Here is a 20,716-nt window from a genome sequence, read left to right as displayed (position 1 = left end):
GCCCTTTAAAAGGACCTTTTTCTTGTTTAAAAATATAATCCCTTTATTACCCATTCCCCAGTTTTGCATAACCAACACGGTTATATTAATATACTTTTTACCTCTGTGATTACTTTGTAGTTAAGCCTGTGCAGACTGTCCCCTTATCTCAGTTCCTTTTACAGGCTTGAATTTTAGCCAAACAGTACTGACTCATAATGTTATCTATATGGCACACATGAACTAGCGTTGTCTGACTGTGAAAAGCTAATAAAATGCAATAGGATAAGAGGCAGCCAGCTGTGGCTTAGAAACAGGCAGATATTTTGAGGTTTATAGGTTATAAAGTATATTAATATAACAATGTTGGTTTTGCAAAGCTGGGAAATGGGTACTAAAGCTATTATTTATCTTTTAAAACAATAAAAAAAATCAAGTAGACTGACCCTTTCAGTACATTAAGAAAATGCACCAGTGTGTGAATAAATTCTGTTCAGCTTCTCCTTTATCTCCTTAACAGATGCATAAATACCTGGGAATACATAAAATGAGTTGAAATTTTTTTGCATAACTGTGTGAATAGGTAGCTGGTAGGTATTTAAAGGGACAATGAACCCAATTTTTTTTCTTTCATGATTCAGATAGAGCATGCAATTTAAAGCAACTTTCTAATGTACTTCTATTATCAAATTTTCTTCGTTCTCTTGCTATCTTTATTTGAAAAAGAAGGCATCTAAGCTAAGGAGCCAGCAAATGTTTGGTTCAGAACCATGGACAGCATTTGTTTATTGGTGCTGTCCAATCAGCAAGGACAACCCAGGTTGTTCACCAAAAATGGGCCGGCATCTAAACTTACATTCTTACATTCATTCTTTCAAATAAACATACCAAGAGAATGAAGAAAATTTGATAATAGGAGTAAATTAGAAAGTTGCTTAAAATTGCCTGTTCTATCTGAATCACGAAATAAAAAATTTGGGTTCAGTGTCCCTTTAAGGTTTCCCACCAGCCCTCTATATCAACAGCCATGAATTGGCATCTCAGTAGCCAAGTTCCACTATCTGTATATTCTAATCTCAACACAATGTTTTAGCAACCCCTAGCATGGTAACTAGCAAAGAAGAAATACTGGAGGTTTAAGCAGAACTTTAACACTGGCAAATTTAATGCAGCGTTCAATCTGGTAATTTGATGCACTTCTCCTTTAAGCCTAAACCCTTACAAAGCACAGACAGTGACCACTGACTGCTAAATATTTCCCTGAGCTACCCATACATGTAACTGGATAACCTAAACCCCACCTCATAACAATTCAAGTCCCGCTCCTTTAAAGGGACATGAAACCCAAATTTTTTTCTTTCATGATTTAGAAAAAGCATGCAATTGTAAACAACTTTCTAATTTACTTCTATTATCTAATTTGCTTCATTTTCTTGATATTCTTTGCTGAAAAGCATATCTAGATATGCTCAGTAGCTGCTGATTGGTAGATGCACATAGATGCCTTGTGTAATTGGCTCACCCATGTGCATTGCTATTTCTTCAAAAAAACATATCTAAAGAATGAAGCAAATTAGATAATATAAGTAAATTGGAATGTTATTTAAAATTGTATTCTCTTCCTGAATCATGAAAGAAAATGTTTGGGTTTAGTGTCCCTTTAAAACCCAACCCAGGTCTGGTATATAAGGGAAAATGCTGTTGGGCATGGCAATTAAGGTTTATATAACGATTTAAAATAAAGTATAAAAAGAGAACAAAGGTGTATATGAGAGACTCAGTAAAATTGCATATAGTTCATAGCTTTGGTTCCACTAGTATTAGTCCTCTGAGACCGTGGATTGTACAACACATTTAGCAAACTATCATTTTTCATGCTATTTTTCTGTAAATTTTGGCTTGCTGAAAATACCTACAATACGTCTTCAGGCAGAAGGGTAAAAGCGGCTTCTTAGCAACCTTAGCTTTTACTGATGTATTAAACATTTAACAAGTCAAGTTCCCAGTTGACAAGCATTATGTGCTGCTGAATAATGCACAGTGCCTCTGTAAAGCTGCAAACCAAATACAGTACAATTATATAGATGCCCCAGGGTTGTACATTCTCATACAGCAGGTTAGTAATATTAACCATTGTACAGTCCATTCTTAATGTGATCTGTATTTCCAATCAAAATGGTTAAAAACATCTTTGTTATTGCATGGCATAAGGTCTGTATACATTTCAGAAAATCCATGTATTTACAAGGAATTTCCCCCTTTAGCTTCAGAGTAATTTAAATATATGTAAATGATTTCCTTTTTTAAAGATATACAGTATGCTCTGTGTGTCTAAAGCAGCTCCACTTTTCCTATCCCCTGACATAAATATATCTGCCTGAAACAGCCACAATTAGCGAAGACTATGAATAGAAAGAACCTAATGTCTCTTGTTACATTACTGGAAATGTTTCCCACTATTCTATTACATACTCATATTCTTAAAAACCCTCATTTTATTTACTTGTTAGGTTTAAACTTAAATTACACAAATTAAACAAACAGGCAAGTTTCAGAGGATTGTTCTCATAGTTAATTGTGGGTCACTAGAACAGTAAATCAATTAGAAAAAGAACTATTGAAACAATGCACATGGGTTATATGAGGTCTTTGAATGGACTACTGATAAGTGTTTATGAAGAGTACTACATACATAATATATTTTGTGCCAGATTGCAGATTTTTTTTCGCTTGCATGCTAACTAAGGTCAAAGTAAACGTTTAATGCAGGCGGGTTAGTGGGCGTCTTACAAGTTGAAAGTAAAACGTTAGCAAAACCCTATGCATGCTTACTTCAGGACTTCAGATACCAGGACCGCATTAACTTCTCCCCACAGACATCAATAGGGCAGACTTTTAAAAAAAAAACACATAAATTATGCTTACCTGATAATTTTATTTCCATCGAGGGTAGGAGATTCCACAGCTTCATTCATTACTTGTGGGAATAAAGAACCTGTCCACCAGGAGGAGGCAAAGACACCCCAGCCAAAGGCTTAAATACCTCCCCCACCTCCCTCATCCCCCAGTCATTCTGCAGAGGGAACAAGGAACAGTAGGAGAAATATCAGGGTATAAATGGTGCCAGAAGAACAAAAACTAAATTTAGGTCCGCCCACCGGAGCAATGGGCAGGAGCCGTGGACTCTCCTCCCCTCGATGCAAATAAAATTTATCAGGTAAGCATAATTTATGTTTTCCATCTAAAGGGGAGGAGAGTCCACGGCTTCATTCATTACTTGTGGGAACCCAAGCTCTAGAAGACACTGAATGAAAAACGGAAGGGCAAAAAGAAGGCAGACCCTAATCTGAGGGCACCACAGCCTGTAAAACCGTTCTCCCGAAAACTGCTTCCGCCAAAGCAAAAACGTCAAATTTTTTAAATTTAGTAAAAGTATGTAAGGAAGACCGGGTAGCTGCCTTACAAATCTGCTCCATAGAGGTCTCATTCTTGAAGGCCCAAAATGAAGCCACCGCTCTGGTCGAATGAGCCGTGATCCTCTGAGGAGGCTTATGTCCCGCTGTCTCATAGGCTAAGCGAATCATGCTTCTCAACCGAAAGGACAAAGAAGTTGAAGAGGCTTTCTGTCCCTTGCGCTTTTCTGCATACACCACAAAGAGGGAACTAGATGGTCTGAAATCCTTTGTAGCCTGAAGATAAAACTTCAAGGCTCGAACCATGTCCAAATTATGAAGTAACCTCTCCTTAGGAGAAGAGGGGTTATTACACAAAGAAGGCACAACTATTTCCTGATTGATGTTGCGGTTAGACACAACCTTGGGAAGAAATCCCAAACCAGTGCGAAGAACTGCCTTATCAGCGTGAAAGACCAAATAAGGAGGCTCAAATTGCAAGGCTGCCAACTTAGAGAGACTGCACGCTGAAGCAATGGCCAACAGAAAGAGAACCTTCCAGGAAAGAATGTTAATATCAATAGAGTGCATAGGTTCAAACGGAACCCTCTGCAACACCTTTAGAACCAGATTCAAGCTCCAGGGAGGAGCGGACTGTCTAAAAACAGGCCTGATTCTAGATAGAGCCTGAACAAAAGACTGAATATCAGGAAGCTCAGCGAGCCTCTTGTGTAACAAAACAGATAATGCCGAAATTTTTCTTTATAAGGAACTTGCAGCAAGCCCCTTCTCCAACTCTTCCTGGAGAAAGGACAGAATCCTGGATACCTTAATCTTGTGTCAAGTATATCTTTGCTTCTCACACCAGGACAAGTAAGTCCTCCACAACTTGTGATAGATGCGACAAGCTTCCTGGCCTGAATGAGAGCATCAATCACTCTCTCAGAAAACCCTCTCTTGGCCAAGACTAAGCATTCAATCTCCACGCAGTCAGCCTCAGAGAATCTAGATTTTGATGTTAAAAAGGACCCTGTACCAGCAGATCCCTGCGACAGTGTAACCTCCATGGAGGAGAAGATGACATCCCCAGTAAATCCACAAACCACGTCCTCCGCGGCCACGACGGAGCAATCAGAATAGCCGAAGCTTGCTCCTGCTTGATGCGGGCCACTATACGAGGTAGAAGTGTCAACAGGGGGGGAAATGTACACTAGGTTGAACCCCCAAGGCATTCATAGCCTAGTTATTTACTCTGAGATAGTGAGATGGATGATTCCAGACACTAATTTCTCTTGTTAAGTGTATTCAGTCCACGGGTCATCCATTACTTATGGGATATATTCCCTTCCCAACAGGAAGTTGCAAGAGGATCACCCAAGCAGAGCTGCTATATAGCTCCTCCCCTCACATGTCATATCCAGTCATTCTCTTGCAACTCTCAACATAATAGGAAGGTCGTGAGAGGAGTGTGGAGTTTGTATACTTAATTATTTCTTCAATCAAAAGTTTGTTATTTTAAATGGCACCGGAGTGTGCTGTTTTTCTCTCAGGCAGTATTTAGAAGAAGAATCTGCCTGCATTTTCTATGATCTTAGCAGAAGTAACTAAGATCCACTGGCTGTTCTCGCACATTCTCAGGAGTGGGGTAACTTCAGAAAGGGAATAGCATGCGGGGTCCCCTGCAAACGAGGTATGTGCAGTAAAATATTTTTCCAACGAATGGAATTGACTAAGAAAATACTGCTGATACCAATGTAATGTAAGTACAGCCTTAAATGCAGTAGTAGCGACTGGTATCAGGCTGATGAATGTATGTGCAGTAAAGTAATTTTCTAAGGAATGGAATTTGACTAAGAAAATACTGTTAATACTGAAGTAATGTATGAGCTTTAACTGCAGTAGAAGCAACTGGTAGCAGGCTTATTGATAACACTACATAACCTTTAAAATGTATGTTTAAAACGTTTACTGGCATGTTAATCGTTTTTGTGAGGTACTTTGGTGATAAAACTTATTGGGGCATGATTTTTTCCACATGGCTGACGTATATTTCTGCATAGAAATGGTTAACTGAGGTTTCCCACTGTTGTAATATGAGTGGGAGGGGCCTATTTTAACGCTTTTTTGCGCAGTAAAAATTCAGTCACAGTCTTCCTGCTTCTTCCTCCTTGATCCAGGACGTCTCTAGAGAGCTCAGGGGTCTTCAAAATTCATTTTGAGGGAGGTAATCAGTCACAGCAGACCTGTGACAGTGTGTTAGACTGTGATAAAAACGTTAATTGTTAAACTGATTATCCGTTTTGGGTATTAAGGGGTTAATCATCCATTTGCTAGTGGGTGCAATACTTTGCTAACTTAATACATTTACTGTGAAAATTTGGTTGCTATAACTGATTTGGTTCATTGTTATTTCAACTGTGACAGTTTTTTTGTGCTTCTTAAAGGCGCAGTAGCGTCTTTTATATTGCTTGTAAATTTATTGAAAGTATTTTCCAAGCTTGCTAGTCTCATTGCTAGTCTGTTTAAACATGTCTGACACAGATGAATCTGTTTGTTCACTATGTTTGAAGGCCAATGTGGAGCCCCATAGAAATATGTGTACTAAATGTATTGATGTCACTTTAAATAAAAGTCAGTCTTTATCTGTAAAGAAATTATCACCAAACGAGGGGGAAGTTATGCCGACTAACTCTCCTCACGTGTCAGTACCTTCGCCTCCCGCTCAGGAGGCGCGTGATATTGTGGCGCCAAGTACATCAGAGAGGCCCATACAAATCACTTTGCAAGACATGGCTACTGTTATGACAGAAGTATTATCTAAATTGCCAGAATTAAGAGGCAAGCGCGATAGCTCTGGGTTAAGGACAGATGATGTGAGAGCCATGTCCGATACTGCGTCACAATTTGCAGAACATGAGGACGGAGAGCTTCATTCTGTGGGTGACGGATCTGATCCAGGGAGACCGGATTCAGAGATTTCTAATTTTACATTTAAGCTTGAGAACCTCCGTGTATTGCTAGGGGAGGTATTAGTGGCTCTGAATGATTGTAACACGGTTGCAATTCCAGAGAAATTATGTAGGCTGGATAGATACTATGCGGTGCCGGTGTGTACTGACGTTTTTCCTATACCTAAAAGGCTTACAGAGATTATTAGCAAGGAGTGGGATAGACTCGGTGTGCCCTTTTCCCCTCCTCCGATATTTAGGAAAATGTTTCCAATAGACGCCACCACACGAGACTTATGGCAGACGGTCCCTAAGGTGGAGGGAGCAGTTTCTACTTTAGCTAAGCGTACCACTATCCCGGTGGAGGATAGTTGTGCTTTTTCGGATCCAATGGATAAAAAATTAGAAGGTTACCTTAAGAAAATGTTTGTTCAACAAGGTTTTATCTTACAGCCCCTTGCATGCATTGCGCCTGTCACTGCTGCTGCGGCATTCTGGTTTGAGTCTCTGGAAGAGGCCATTCGCACAGCTCTATTGGATGAGATTATGGACAAGCTTAAAGCACTTAAGCTAGCTAACGCATTTGTTTCTGATGCCGTTGTACATTTAACCAAACTAACGGCTAAGAACTCCGGATTCGCCATCCAGGCGCGCAGAGCGCTATGGCTTAAATCCTGGTCAGCTGACGTGACTTCTAAATCTAAATTGCTTAATATTCCTTTCAAAGGGCAGACCTTATTCGGGCCCGGCTTGAAAGAAATTATTGCTGACATTACTGGAGGTAAGGGTCATACTCTTCCTCAGGACAGGGCCAAATCAAAGGCCAAACAGTCTAATTTTCGTGCCTTTCGTAACTTCAAGGCAGGAGCAGCATCAACTTCCTCCGCTCCAAAACAGGAAGGAACTGTTGCTCGTTACAGACAGGGTTGGAAAGCTAACCAGTCCTGGAACAAGGGCAAGCAGGCCAGAAAACCTACTTCTGCCCCTAAGACAGCATGAAGAGAGGGCCCCCTATCCGGAAACGGATCTAGTGGGGGGCAGACTTTCTCTCTTCGCCCAGGCTTGGGCAAGAGATGTCCAGGATCCCTGGGCGTTGGAGATCATATCTCAGGGATATCTTCTGGACTTCAAAGCTTCTCCTCCACAAGGGAGATTTCATCTTTCAAGGTTATCAGCAAACCAAATAAAGAAAGAGGCATTTCTACGCTGTGTACAAGACCTCCTAGTAATGGGGGTGATCCATCCAGTTCCGCGGACGGAACAAGGGCAAGGATTTTACTCAAATCTGTTTGTGGTTCCCAAGAAAGAGGGAACCTTCAGACCAATCTTGGACCTAAAGATCTTAAACAAATTCCTAAGAGTTCCATCATTCAAAATGGAAACTATTCGAACCATCCTACCCATGATCCAAGAGGGTCAGTATATGACCACAGTGGACTTAAAGGATGCCTACCTTCACATACCGATTCACAAAGATCATTATAGGTACCTAAGATTTGCCTTTCTAGACAGGCATTACCAGTTTGTAGCTCTTCCCTTCAGGTTAGCTACGGCCCCGAGAATTTTTACAAAGGTTCTGGGCTCACTTCTGGCGGTACTAAGACCGCGAGGCATAGCGGTGGCTCTGTACCTAGACGACATTCTGATACAAGCGTCAAGTTTTCAAATTGCCAAGTCTCATACAGAGATAGTTCTGGCATTTCTGAAGTCGCATGGGTGGAAGGTGAACGTGGAAAAGAGTTCTCTATTACCACTCACAAGGGTTCCCTTCCTAGGGACTCTTATAGATTCTGTAGAGATGAAAATTTACCTGACGGAGTCCAGGTTATCAAAACTTCTAAATGCTTGCCGTGTCCTTCATTCCATTCCACGCCCGTCAGTAGCTCAGTGCATGGAAGTAATCGGCTTAATGGTAGCGGCAATGGACATAGTGCCATTTGCGCGCCTGCATCTCAGACCGCTGCAATTATGCATGCTAAGTCAGTGGAATGGGGATTACTCAGATTTGTCCCCTCTACTAAATCTGGATCAAGAGACCAGAGATTCTCTTCTCTGGTGGCTTTCTCGGGTCCATCTGTCCAAAGGGATGACCTTTCGCAGGCCAGATTGGACGATTGTAACAACAGATGCCAGCCTGCTAGGTTGGGGCGCAGTCTGGAACTCCCTGAAGGCTCAGGGATCGTGGACTCAGGAGGAAAAACTCCTCCCAATAAATATTCTGGAATTAAGAGCAATATTCAATGCTCTTCTAGCTTGGCCTCAGTTAGCAACACTGAGGTTCATCAGATTTCAGTCGGCTTACATCAACCATCAAGGGGGAACCAGGAGTTCCCTAGCGATGATAGAAGTCTCAAAGATAATTTGCTGGGCAGAGTCTCACTCTTGCCACCTGTCAGCGATCTACATCCCAGGCGTGGAGAACTGGGAGGCGGACTTTCTAAGTCGCCAGACCTTTCATCCGGGGGAGTGGGAACTTCATCCGGAGGTCTTCGCTCAACTGATTCGTCGTTGGGGCAAACCGGAACTGGATCTCATGGCGTCTCGACAGAACGCCAAACTTCCTTGTTACGGATCCAGGTCCAGGGACCCAGGAGCGGCGCTGATAGATGCTCTAGCAGCCCCTTGGGTTTTCAACATGGCTTATGTGTTTCCACCATTTCCGCTGCTTCCTCGACTGATTGCCAAGATCAAACAGGAGAGAGCATCGGTGATTCTGATAGCGCCTGCGTGGCCACGCAGGACCTGGTATGCAGACCTAGTGGACATGTCGTCCTGTCCACCATGGTCTCTGCCTCTGAGGCAGGACCTTCTAATTCAGGGTCCTTTCAAACATCCAAATCTAATTTCTCTGAGGCTGACTGCATGGAGATTGAACGCTTGATTCTATCAAAGCGTGGCTTCTCAGAGTCGGTTATTGATACCTTAATACAGGCTCGGAAACCTGTTACCAGAAAAATTTACCATAAGATATGGCGTAAATACTTGTATTGGTGTGAATCCAAGAGTTACTCATGGAGTAAGGTTAGGATTCCTAGGATATTGTCTTTTCTACAAGAGGGTTTAGAAAAGGGCTTATCTGCTAGTTCGTTAAAGGGACACATTTCTGCTCTGTTCTTTTACACAAACGTATGGCAGAGGTTCCAGACGTTCAGGCTTTTTGTCAGGCTTTGACTAGGATTAAGCCTGTGTTTAAGACTGTTGCTCCGCCGTGGAGCTTAAACTTAGTTCTTAAAGTTCTTCAAGGTGTTCCGTTTGAACCCCTTCATTCCATTGATATTAAGCTGTTATCTTGGAAAGTTCTGTTTTTGATGGCTATTTCCTCGGCTCGAAGAGTCTCTGAGTTATCTGCCTTACATTGTGATTCTCCTTATCTGATTTTCCATTCAGACAAGGTAGTTCTGCATACTAAACCTGGGTTCTTACCTAAGGTAGTTTCTAACAGGAATATCAATCAAGAGATTGTTGTTCCATCATTATGTCCTAACCCTTCTTCAAAGAAGGAAAGACTTTTGCATAATCTGGACGTAGTCCATGCCCTGAAGTTCTATTTACAGGCAACTAAAGATTTTCGTCAAACTTCTTCCCTGTTTGTCGTTTACTCTGGACAGAGGAGAGGTCAAAAAGCTTCGGCTACCTCTCTCTCCTTTTGGCTTTGTAGAATAATACGTTTAGCCTATGAGACTGCTGGACAGCAGCCCCCTGAAAGAATTACAGCTCATTCCACTAGAGCTGTGGCTTCCACCTGGGCCTTTAAGAATGAGGCCTCTGTTGAACAGATTTGCAAGGCTGCGACTTGGTCTTCACTTCATACCTTTTCAAAATTTTACAAATTTGACACTTTTGCTTCTTCGGAGGCTGTTTTTGGGAGAAAGGTTCTACAGGCTGTGGTTCCTTCCGTTTAAAGTTCCTGCCTGGTCCCTCCCATCATCCGTGTACTTTAGCTTTGGTATTGGTATCCCATAAGTAATGGATGACCCGTGGACTGAATACACTTAACAAGAGAAAACATAATTTATGCTTACCTGATAAATTTATTTCTCTTGTAGTGTATTCAGTCCACGGCCCGCCCTGTCTTTTTGAGGCAGATCTAAATTTTAATTAAAACTCCAGTCAACACTGCACCCTATAGTTTCTCCTTTCTTGTCTTGTTTCGGTCGAATGACTGGATATGACATGTGAGGGGAGGAGCTATATAGCAGCTCTGCTTGGGTGATCCTCTTGCAACTTCCTGTTGGGAAGGGAATATATCCCATAAGTAATGGATGACCCGTGGACTGAATACACTACAAGAGAAATAAATTTATCAGGTAAGCATAAATTATGTTTTTTTTTATTTACCCTCTGGAAGCCAGAGAAAGGGGCAGGCAGGCTGTTTGGTTTGCTGCGTCACAGTCAGTCAGATAACTTTTACTGGTGTTAGTTACTGACTGTCTGTAGTACTAGTCTACAGCACAGACAAATAGAAATAGTTTACTAACTGTTAGTTAGTCAGACAAGCTGTGAAATGGATGATCATGTTTGTTCCAAACCTGAGACCAGACCCTAGTTTACTAACTGTAAGTTACAGTTACAGTCAGAGAGAGTCATACAGGCTGTGAAATGGATGATTATGTTTGTTCCAGAGGCTGAGACCAGTCCCTGATTTTTTTATTTAATTACCCTCTGGATTGGGAACAGCCAGAGAAAGGGGCAGGCAGGCTGTTTGGTTTGCTGTGTCACTGTCAGTCAGATAACTATTACTGGTGTTAGTTACTGACTGTCTGTAGTTCTAGTCTGTAGTTCTAGTCTACAGCACAGAACTAGTTTACTAACTGTAAGTTACAGTTACAGAGAGAGTCAGACACAGGCTGTGAAATGGGCTGCCGGCCCCTTTCTCTGGCTGTTCCCAATCCAGAGGGTAATTAAATAAAAAAATTAGGGACTGGACTCAGCCTCTGGAACAAACATGATCATCCATTTCACAGCCTGTCTGACTCTCTCTGACTGTAACTGTAACTTACAGTTAGTAAACTAGTTCTGTGCTGTAGAATAGTACTACACAGCAGTCAGTAACTAACACCAGTGAAAGCATTCTGACTGTCTGTCTTTAACTTACACTTAGTAATATTAGTAAACTAGTTCTGTCTGACTGTCTGTGCTTGCTGTAGTTTAGACTTTAGTAGTCTGTACTATATACTACTAGGGGTCGATCCGCTAAAAATCGTCGCCAATATTTGCGTGGGTTTGGTATCCTATATACGGCGTAACCTAGAAGTTACGTGCGTATATTTCTGCCGTCGCCCGTAGTTTTTTGGGCCATAGGCAGGTATACCAAACCCGCGCAGTTTGGTATCCAATATACAGCGTAAGGACTTACGTGGCGAAAATTGAGAAATCTTACTTCATTTTCACCTCGCCACAAAAAGCAGCCGTAAGAAGCCTTACGCCGACTATTGGAGCCCCGTAACTCTCTAAACTAGCTGCTAAATAAACCTGACACCTAACGCATGCACAATGTCTATCTACCTGTCAACCGCGATCCCCCGCCGCAATCCCTAATAAAGTATTTAACCCCTAAACCGCCGCCATCTACATAAACTAACCCCCTACTGTGAGCCCCTAAAACCGCCGCCATCTACCTGATCTATCCCCTAATCTGACCCCTTACACCGCCGCCAGCTATATTAATATTATTAACCCCTAATCTAATATCCATAAAGTAATAAACTCTATTACCAGCCCTTAAAAGGGCCTTTTGCGGGGCTTTGCCCCAAAGTTAACAGCTCTTTTGCCCTATAACCTGCCCTCCCTACACCGCCGCCACCTATATTAATAGTATTAACCCCTAATGTAAGCACCTTACACCGCTGCCATCTATATTAAAATTATTAACCCCTAATTTAATCTACCTACCCCGCCGCCAGCTATATTATCTATATTAACCCTAAGTATATTATAGTTAATATAGTTATTACATTATATATATTAACTATATTAACCCTAATTATATTAGGGTTAATATAGTTACTATAGTATTTATATTAACTATATTAACTCTATCTAACCCTAACACCCCTAACTAAATTCTTATTAAATTAATCTAATTCATATTATAAACTAAAATATTCCTATTTAAATCTAAATACTTACCTATAAAATAAACCCTAAGATAGCTACAATATAATTAATAATTACATTGTAGCTATGTTAGGGTTTATATTTATTTTACAGGTAAATTGTTAATTATTTTAACTAGGTACAATAGCTATTAAACAGTTATGAACTATTTAATAGCTACCTATTTAAAATAATTACCCAATTACCTGTAAAATAAATCCTAACCTAAGTTACAAATACACCTACACTATCAATAAATTAAATAAACTACAAATATCTATCTAAAAATACAATTAAATAAACTAAACTAAATTACAAAAAAAACACACTAAATTACAAAAATAAAAAAAAGATTACAAGATTTTTAAGCTAATTACACCTATTCTAAGCCCCCTTATAAAATAATAAACCCCCAAAATAAAAAAAATTCCCTACCCTATTCTTAATTAAAAATAGTTCAAAGCTCTTTTACCTTACCAGCCCTTAAAAGGGCCTTTTGTGGGGGCATGCCCCAAAGAAAACTGCTCTTTTGCCTGAAAAAAAAACACAATACCACCCCCCAACATTACAACCCACCACCCACATACCCCTAATCTAACCCAAACCCCCCTTAAATAAACCTAACACTACCCCCCTGAAGATCTCCCTACCTTGTATTCACCCCGCCGGGCAGAACTCTTCATCCGATCCGGGCGATGTCCAATCAAGCGGCAAAGAAGAATTCTTCATCCCGGTGATGTCTTTCTCCAAGCGGCAGCAAAGACTTCTTCCATCGGGCAGCATCTTCCATCAAGCGCCATCTTCAATCTTCATTCTTCGCTCCTACAACGCGGAGCATCCATCCCGGCCGACGACTGAACGACGAATGAGGTACCTTTAAATGACGTCATCCAAGATGGCGTCCGTCGAATTCCGATTGGCTGATAGAATCCTATCAGCCAATCGGAATTCGCCGGAAACCATCTTGGATGACGTCATTTAAAGGTACCTCATTCGTCGTTCAGTCGTCGGCCGGGATGGATGCTCCGCGTTGGAGGAGCGAAGATTGAAGATGCCGCTTGATGGAAGATGCTGCCCGATGGAAGAAGACTTTGCTGCCGCTTGGAGAAAGACATCACCGGGATGAAGAATTCTTTTTTGCCGCTTGATTGGACATCGCCCGGATCGGATGAAGAGTTCTGCCCGGCGGGGTGAATACAAGGTAGGGAGATCTTCAGGGGGGTAGTGTTAGGTTTATTTAAGGGGGGTTTGGGTTAGATTAGGGGTATGTGGGTGGTGGGTTGTAATGTTGGGGGGTGGTATTGTGTTTTTTTTTCAGGCAAAAGAGCAGTTTTCTTTGGGGCATGCCCCCACAAAAGGCCCTTTTAAGGGCTGGTAAGGTAAAAGAGCTTTGAACTATTTTTAATTTAGAATAGGGTAGGGAATTTTTTTTATTTTGGGGGTTTATTATTTTATTAGGGGGCTTAGAATAGGTGTAATTAGCTTAAAAATCTTGTAATCTTTTTTTTATTTTTTGTAATTTAGTGTTTTTTTTTTTGTAATTTAGTTTAGTTTATTTAATTGTATTTTTAGATAGATATTTGTAGTTTATTTAATTTATTGATAGTGTAGGTGTATTTGTAACTTAGGTTAGGATTAATTTTACAGGTAATTGGGTAATTATTTTAACTAGGTAGCTATTAAATAGTTCATAACTATTTAATAGCTATTATACCTAGTTAAAATAATGAACAATTTACCTGTAAAATAAGTATAATCCCTAACATAGCTACAATGTAATTATTAATTACATTGTAGCTATCTTAGAGTTTATTTTATAGGTAAGTATTTAGATTTAAATAGAAATATTTTAATTAATAATATTAATATTAGATTTATTTTAATAAGAGTTTAGTTAGGATGTTAGAGTTAGATAGGGTTATTATACTTAATATATATATATATATATATATATATATATATATATATATATATATATATATATATATATATATATAATATAATAACGATATTAACTATATTAACCCTAATATAATTATGGTTGATATAGTTAATATATATAATATAATAACTATATTAACCCTAATATAATTAGGGTTAATATAGTTAATATAGCTGGCCGCGGTGTAGGGGGATTAGATTAGGGGTTAATACATTTATTATAGGTGGCCGCGGTGTAGGGGGATGTAGATTGTAGGTAAAAGAGCAGTTTACTTTGTGACAAAGCCCCGCCAAAAGCCCTTTTAAGGGCTGGCAAAAGAGCTGAATTCTTTGGGGCATGCCCCGCAAAAAGCCCTTTTAAGGGCTGGCAAAAGAGCTGTTACTTTGGGGCAATGCCACGCAAAAAGCCCTTTTCAGGGCTATTTGTAGGGTTAGACTTAGGTTTAGTGGTAGGGATAGTTTAGTATTTTAGGGGTTAAATAATTTAATATAGATGGCGGCGGGGTAGGGGGATTAGATTAGGGGTTAATAATTTTAAAATAGATAGTGGCGGGGTAGGGGCTCACTTTAGGGGGTAGGTAAGGTAGATGGCGGCGGTGTTAGGGGCTCACTTTAGGGGGTTATAGATTTAATATAGCTGGCGGCGGTTTAGGGGTTAATAACTTTATTAGGTAGCGGCGGGCTCCGGGAGCGGCGGTTTAGGGGTTAATACATATTTTATTGTTAGGATAGTGAGGGGGGATAGCGGATAGAGGGTTAGACGTGTAGGGCTATGTTAGGGAGGCGTGTTAGACAGTGCGGGTGATTTAGACTTTAGTCAGGTTTTGTAGGCGCCGGCAGTTTCTAACGTGCCGTAAGTCACTGGCGACGCCAGAAATTTGTACTTGCGCAGACTTCTGGACATCGCTGGTTTATCCGACTTACCGCACGTTAGCATCTGACGGCGCCGTATATGGGATAGCTCGAGTTGCGAGCTGAAACTGCGGGTGACGCGGGTTCCCTCGCTTGCGCCGTAAACTACGATCTATATCGGATCGCGCCCCTAGTTTTTTGATGCTGCGTCACAGACTCACAGACAGTCAGCCAGATAATAACTGTACGGTGTTAGTTACTGATACTGACTGAGTCTGACTGTCACTGTGCTGCACGCACAGAACTAAGTACATCACTAAAGCAGACAGTTAAGCAGCTACAACAACAATAGACAGAGAAGAGGACTCACCACTAGTCTGTCAGACAGCGCTTGGTCACTCACTTTCACTTAGACTGCAGGGCCCAGGGCATGCAACAGGCTCCGACAGCGTCAGCAGGTGGAGCAACCAACAACTTCAGGCCAGCAGCAATGAGCACTCCATCAGCTCACTGTCTTTCCCGCCCAGTACTCTGACTCTGTGGCAAAGGACGGCAGCGCAACCGGAATCATGTGACGTGGGCATGACAGCGCCCGTCCAGGCCAGCCCCAAACAAATTCAGCGGCGATGGTGCGCATGTGCAGCGCCGACAGCGGCACACTCACTGACTGGACTGGAGTCTGAGAACTCAGAGACGGAGTCGAGAAGAGACGACTTAAGTTGTGCCGACTGGAGATTGGGAGGGGGGAGACTGGAGGGTGAAGTCAGGGGGGTGGGAGGGACAACCTAGGAGGACAAGATGACTCCTACTTGCTAAAGTTGTTGCTATTTCTGCTCTGTTCTGTAACTGTTCTGATAAAAAGAAGTAAGTCGCTAAGCAGCAGCCGCCGGCCCGCCCAGAAAGTAATGTTAGATAGTCAGAGCGACTAACTAAGCTAACTACTAGTACTGTACTGTAGTCTACTCTACAGTCTATATACTTCTGTACAATTCCAAACACTACTACTGTTCAGTGCTCCTGCTCCTAGGCAAAATCATAAAAAAAAAGAAAAAAAAAGTTTACTTTTTTTTTTTTTAGAAAAAAAAAATATAAAAAAAACAATGCGCCTGTAGGCACATGCCTACTGTGCCTAAAGGCAAATCTGGCCCTGAAGGCACCGCCAAAGCATCTATCAGCTTCGCCTGGGGATAGCTGGACCGCGACCCGTATCTGGGTAGCTTGCAATTGAGTCTGGACGCCATGAGGTCTATCTCCAGCGTCCCCCATCTGAGACAAATCTCCACAAACACCTCGGGATGGAGAGACCATTCCCCCGGATGGAAGGATTGCCTGCTGAGGAAATCTGCTTCCCAGTTGTCCACACCCGGAATGTGGATTGCTGAGAGCGAGCAGTTGTAGGACTCTGCCAAATCCAAAATTCTAGAAACCTCCCTCATTGCTACAGAGCTTCTCGTCCCCCCCTGATGGTTGATGTAGGCCACCGAGGTAATGTCTGTCTGGAATCTGATGAAGTTGAATGACCCCAGTAGAGGCCACGCCTTCAGAGCATTGTAGATCGCTTGCAGTTCAAGAATATTGATCGGGAGGAAAGACTCCTCTCAAGAACATTTTCCCTGTGCCATCCTGCCACCCCAAACAGCCCCTAATCCTGCCAGACTTGTGTCCGTAGTCACAATCTCCAAGGACGGGCTCAGGAAGGATATCCCTTGGGACAGTTATTCCGGACAAATCCACCAAGAGAGGGAGTCCCTTGTCTGATCATCCAAAGAAATTTATTGGGATAGGTCTGTATGATCGCCGTTCCACTGTCTCAACATGCACAACTGAAGAGGTCTGAGGTGGAACCTGGCGAATGGAATGACATTGATTCTGGACACCATGAGCCCGATCACCTCCACACTCTGAGCCTCTGAGGGATTGGAGGAGGACTGAAGGGCAAGACAGGAGGACGCAATCTTCCTGTGTCGCTGATCTGTGAGAAATATCCTCATGGCTATAGAATCTATTACTGTTCCCAGGAACTTAACCCTGTTGCTGGGAATCAGGGAGCTCTTTCCTGAGTTTATCTTCCAACCTTGGGATTGGAGCAAAAGAAAAAGAGCCCTTGAGTGATCCTCTGTAGGATGTCTCTGGCCACTGCAAGTAGAGCCCCCAGAACCTTTGTGCAGACTCTCTGGGCCATTGCCAGACCAAAGGGAAGGGCCACAATCTGGAAATGTTGGTCCAGGAATGCAAATCTCAGGAACCTGAAGTGAACCCTGTGGACTGGCACATGAAGGTAGGCATCCTTCAGGTCTATTGTCGTCATGAACTGATCCTTTTAAACTAGGGGCAGAATGGATCTGATCGTTTCCATTTTGAACGATGGAACAGCTAGAAATTTGTTTAAACATTTTAGGTCCAGAATCGGGCGGAACATGCCCTCCTTCTTTGGGACCAGAAAAGGTTTGAAAAGTACCCTAGACCCCTTTCTGCTGGGGGTACCGGTACAATTATTCCGAGAGAAGAGAGATCCCTCACGCATTCTAGAAAGGCATCTCTCTTTTCTGGTCTGGAAGACAGGTTTGACAGGTGGAATCTGCCCCTGGGCGGATGAAATCTGAATCCTTTCCTGTATCCCTGGGCGATAACCTCCAGAACCCAAGGGTCCTGAACATTCTGCAACCAGGCTTCTGAGAAGAGAGATAATCTTCCCCCTACTTGGTCCGGAGACCAGTCAGGGGCCGCCCCTTCATGCCGACTTTGTTTCGGCGGGCTTCTTGTTCTGCTTGGACTTATTCCAAGACTGAGCTGGTTTCCAAGTGCCCTTGGACTGACCTGCTTTCGCGGTGGGCTGTTGGCGTTGGGCCTTGTCCGCACGAAAGGGACAAAAGGTAGATCCCTTAGGCTTAACTTTTATCCTGCGGTAGCAAAGCGCCCTTGCCTCCTGTAACCGTGGATATGATCGAGTCCAATCCTGGACCAAACAGGATCTTTCCCTGAAATGGAAGGGATAGCAGTCTAGATTTAGAAGTCATGTCCGCAGACCACGACTTTAGCCACAGAGCCCTGCGGGCTAATACTGAAAAACCTGACACCTTAGCATTCAGGTGAATAATTGCATATTGTCATCACAAATAAAAGAATTAGCGACCGTCAAGGCCTTAATTCTCTCCTGTATCTCGTCGAGGGGAGTCTCCCTTTCGACCATGTCAGACAGAGCTTTGCACCAATATGTCGCAGCTCTGGCAACTGCAGCTACCGCCACTGCCGGCTGAAAAACAAACCCCGTATGTTGAAACATTTTTCTTAACATGTTCTCTAACTTTTTATCCATAAGTTCTTTAAACAACGAACTATCCTCAAGAGGAATCGTTGTTCGCTTTGCGAGCGTAGAGATAGCACATTCCACCTTAGGGAGAGTCCCCCATAGCTCGAGCTGAGAGTCTGGGAGGGGTACCAGCCTCTTAAAAGAAGAAGGGGAAAATGAAGAACCTAATCTCTCCCATTCATTCTTAATAATGTTAGCCATCTTAACAGAAACCAAGAAGGTCTGAGGCACCACCCTGTCCTCATATACTTTATCAAGCTTAGGAATCGAAGGTTCCTCCGGTAGTTTCGGTTCCGGAACCTCGAGGGTAGCAAGCACTTGCTTAAGCAAAAAGGGCAAATTTCTCATCCTAAACCTAAAGTCAGGCTCCTCTGCAATCGGAGCCTTACATGACAGACTCCGACCCAGAAGGAACGTCCTCCGAAGAGTCGGAGTCGTCCTCGTCCGCGGATAATCTCTCTGAAATATCCATTGGCGTAGATTATCCCTGGGTCGGATCGCAATATTTTACCTTACGCTTGCACTTAGCAGAAGGTGGTAAGGCATTAATTACCTTAGAGACCACCGTTTGCAGTTGATCCGCAAAATCTGTTGGCCAACGGATCTCTCCCGTAGGAGAAATAGTCATGCCCTGGGGCGCTGCATGTGTACTCGAAGATGAAAGTAGGGAACGCACATCACGGGATGGGGAACCCTTAGAGGTGGATGGCTCAGTAGTACTAGACATCCTTTTCTTTCTAGATGTCGTGACTTTATCAAGGCATGTGGAACATAGTTGAGTAGGCGGATCTACCGGAAACTCTTTACAAAAAACACACATATCGCAGCAATGACACAATAAACAATATTATGTATAACCCCCCCCCCCCCGTTCAATAATCCCTCTACCAGGGATATTAACCCTTGATTCTATAAAAATAAAAGGTATCACACTGTGACCCTGTCTTCTGAGTTATCATTATGTGTATAAAAAATGAAACAATCTTACCAGAATATATGCCGTGGAACAGGAACACGGCCTCTCAAGTGTGACAGTGTAGAAGCATCGCTCCGGACATGGACTTTAGTGTAGAAAGCAGGCAGCGAAACTTGTAAAACGCTGATTGCTTATGGAACTGTTAAAATGAATCAGGATGGTTTAGCAAAAAGACTCTCCCTGCATCTCCGGACACTAAGTTTCACCCAAGCTCTCACAGAGAGGCTGAAAGGACTACTTAAAACTCCAGTCCCATTCCGAAGAGTACTACCCTCCGTAAGAGACTACTCCGAATCTTACGACACTGCCAACCTCCTGTGACAAAGTCAAAGAATGACTGGGGGATGAGGGAGGTGGGGGAGGTATTTAAGCCTTTGGCTGGGGTGTCTTTGGCTCCTCCTGGTGGCCAGGTTCTTTATTCCCACAAGGAATGAATGAAGCCGTGGAGTCTCCTCCCCTTTAAATGGAAAACTAACACAACGCTCGCCCCTAACCTTACACTGTGTAAGACCTACATCACTAAACCAAAAGGTAGTTTTTGTTCTTCGCATAGAAGAAAATGTTATTTTTAAATATTTCTTTTATATATATATATATATATATATATATATATATATATATATATATATATATATATATATATATATATAAATGATATTTTTTGGTTATATATATATATATATGAATATATACAGGCATAGATACTGTATATACAGATATATATGGAAATATATATTTAATAATAACAAGTACATTTTCTTCTAAGTGAAGAACATTGGAATGTAAAATATTTATATTAAATACATACTAAAACATTATAAATTTTAAAATTGATTACAATTATTTTTCAAGTTTTAAGATATTTATCTGGAAAGGGCTCAAAAGTATATATATATGTGTGTATATATGTATATGCAGTACATGTGTATGTATGTCTTCTTTCTCTGTACGTGTAACGTTCCCAAGGGAATAGGGCCTTCAATTCCTCCTGTATTTGTTTTTATAAATTGTGTCCTGTCTCTTAAAAATATAGTATCTTCGTTGTACTTTTATCTTTTGCACCCATGGACAATGTTGCAAAATTTGTTGGCACTTTATAAAGTATAAAAATACTTATAGTAATAATGTAAATGTGTGTATATATATATATATATATATATAAATATATATATACATATATAAACACACACACACACATTTACAGTGTATATACATATACATT

General features: G+C 41.8%; 1 protein-coding gene across 3 annotated transcripts in view; it reads right to left on the bottom strand.

The window, feature by feature from the left end:
- Positions 1-20,716, bottom strand: part of HECW2 (HECT, C2 and WW domain containing E3 ubiquitin protein ligase 2) — a 746,182-nt gene that overhangs the window by 358,597 nt on the left and 366,869 nt on the right. The gene's annotated exons all lie outside the window — the stretch shown is intronic.

This window comes from Bombina bombina, chromosome 1 (assembly GCF_027579735.1).
Source record: "Bombina bombina isolate aBomBom1 chromosome 1, aBomBom1.pri, whole genome shotgun sequence".
NCBI classification, from domain to species: domain Eukaryota; kingdom Metazoa; phylum Chordata; class Amphibia; order Anura; family Bombinatoridae; genus Bombina; species Bombina bombina.
This window is presented reverse-complemented; position numbering and strand designations above follow the sequence as displayed.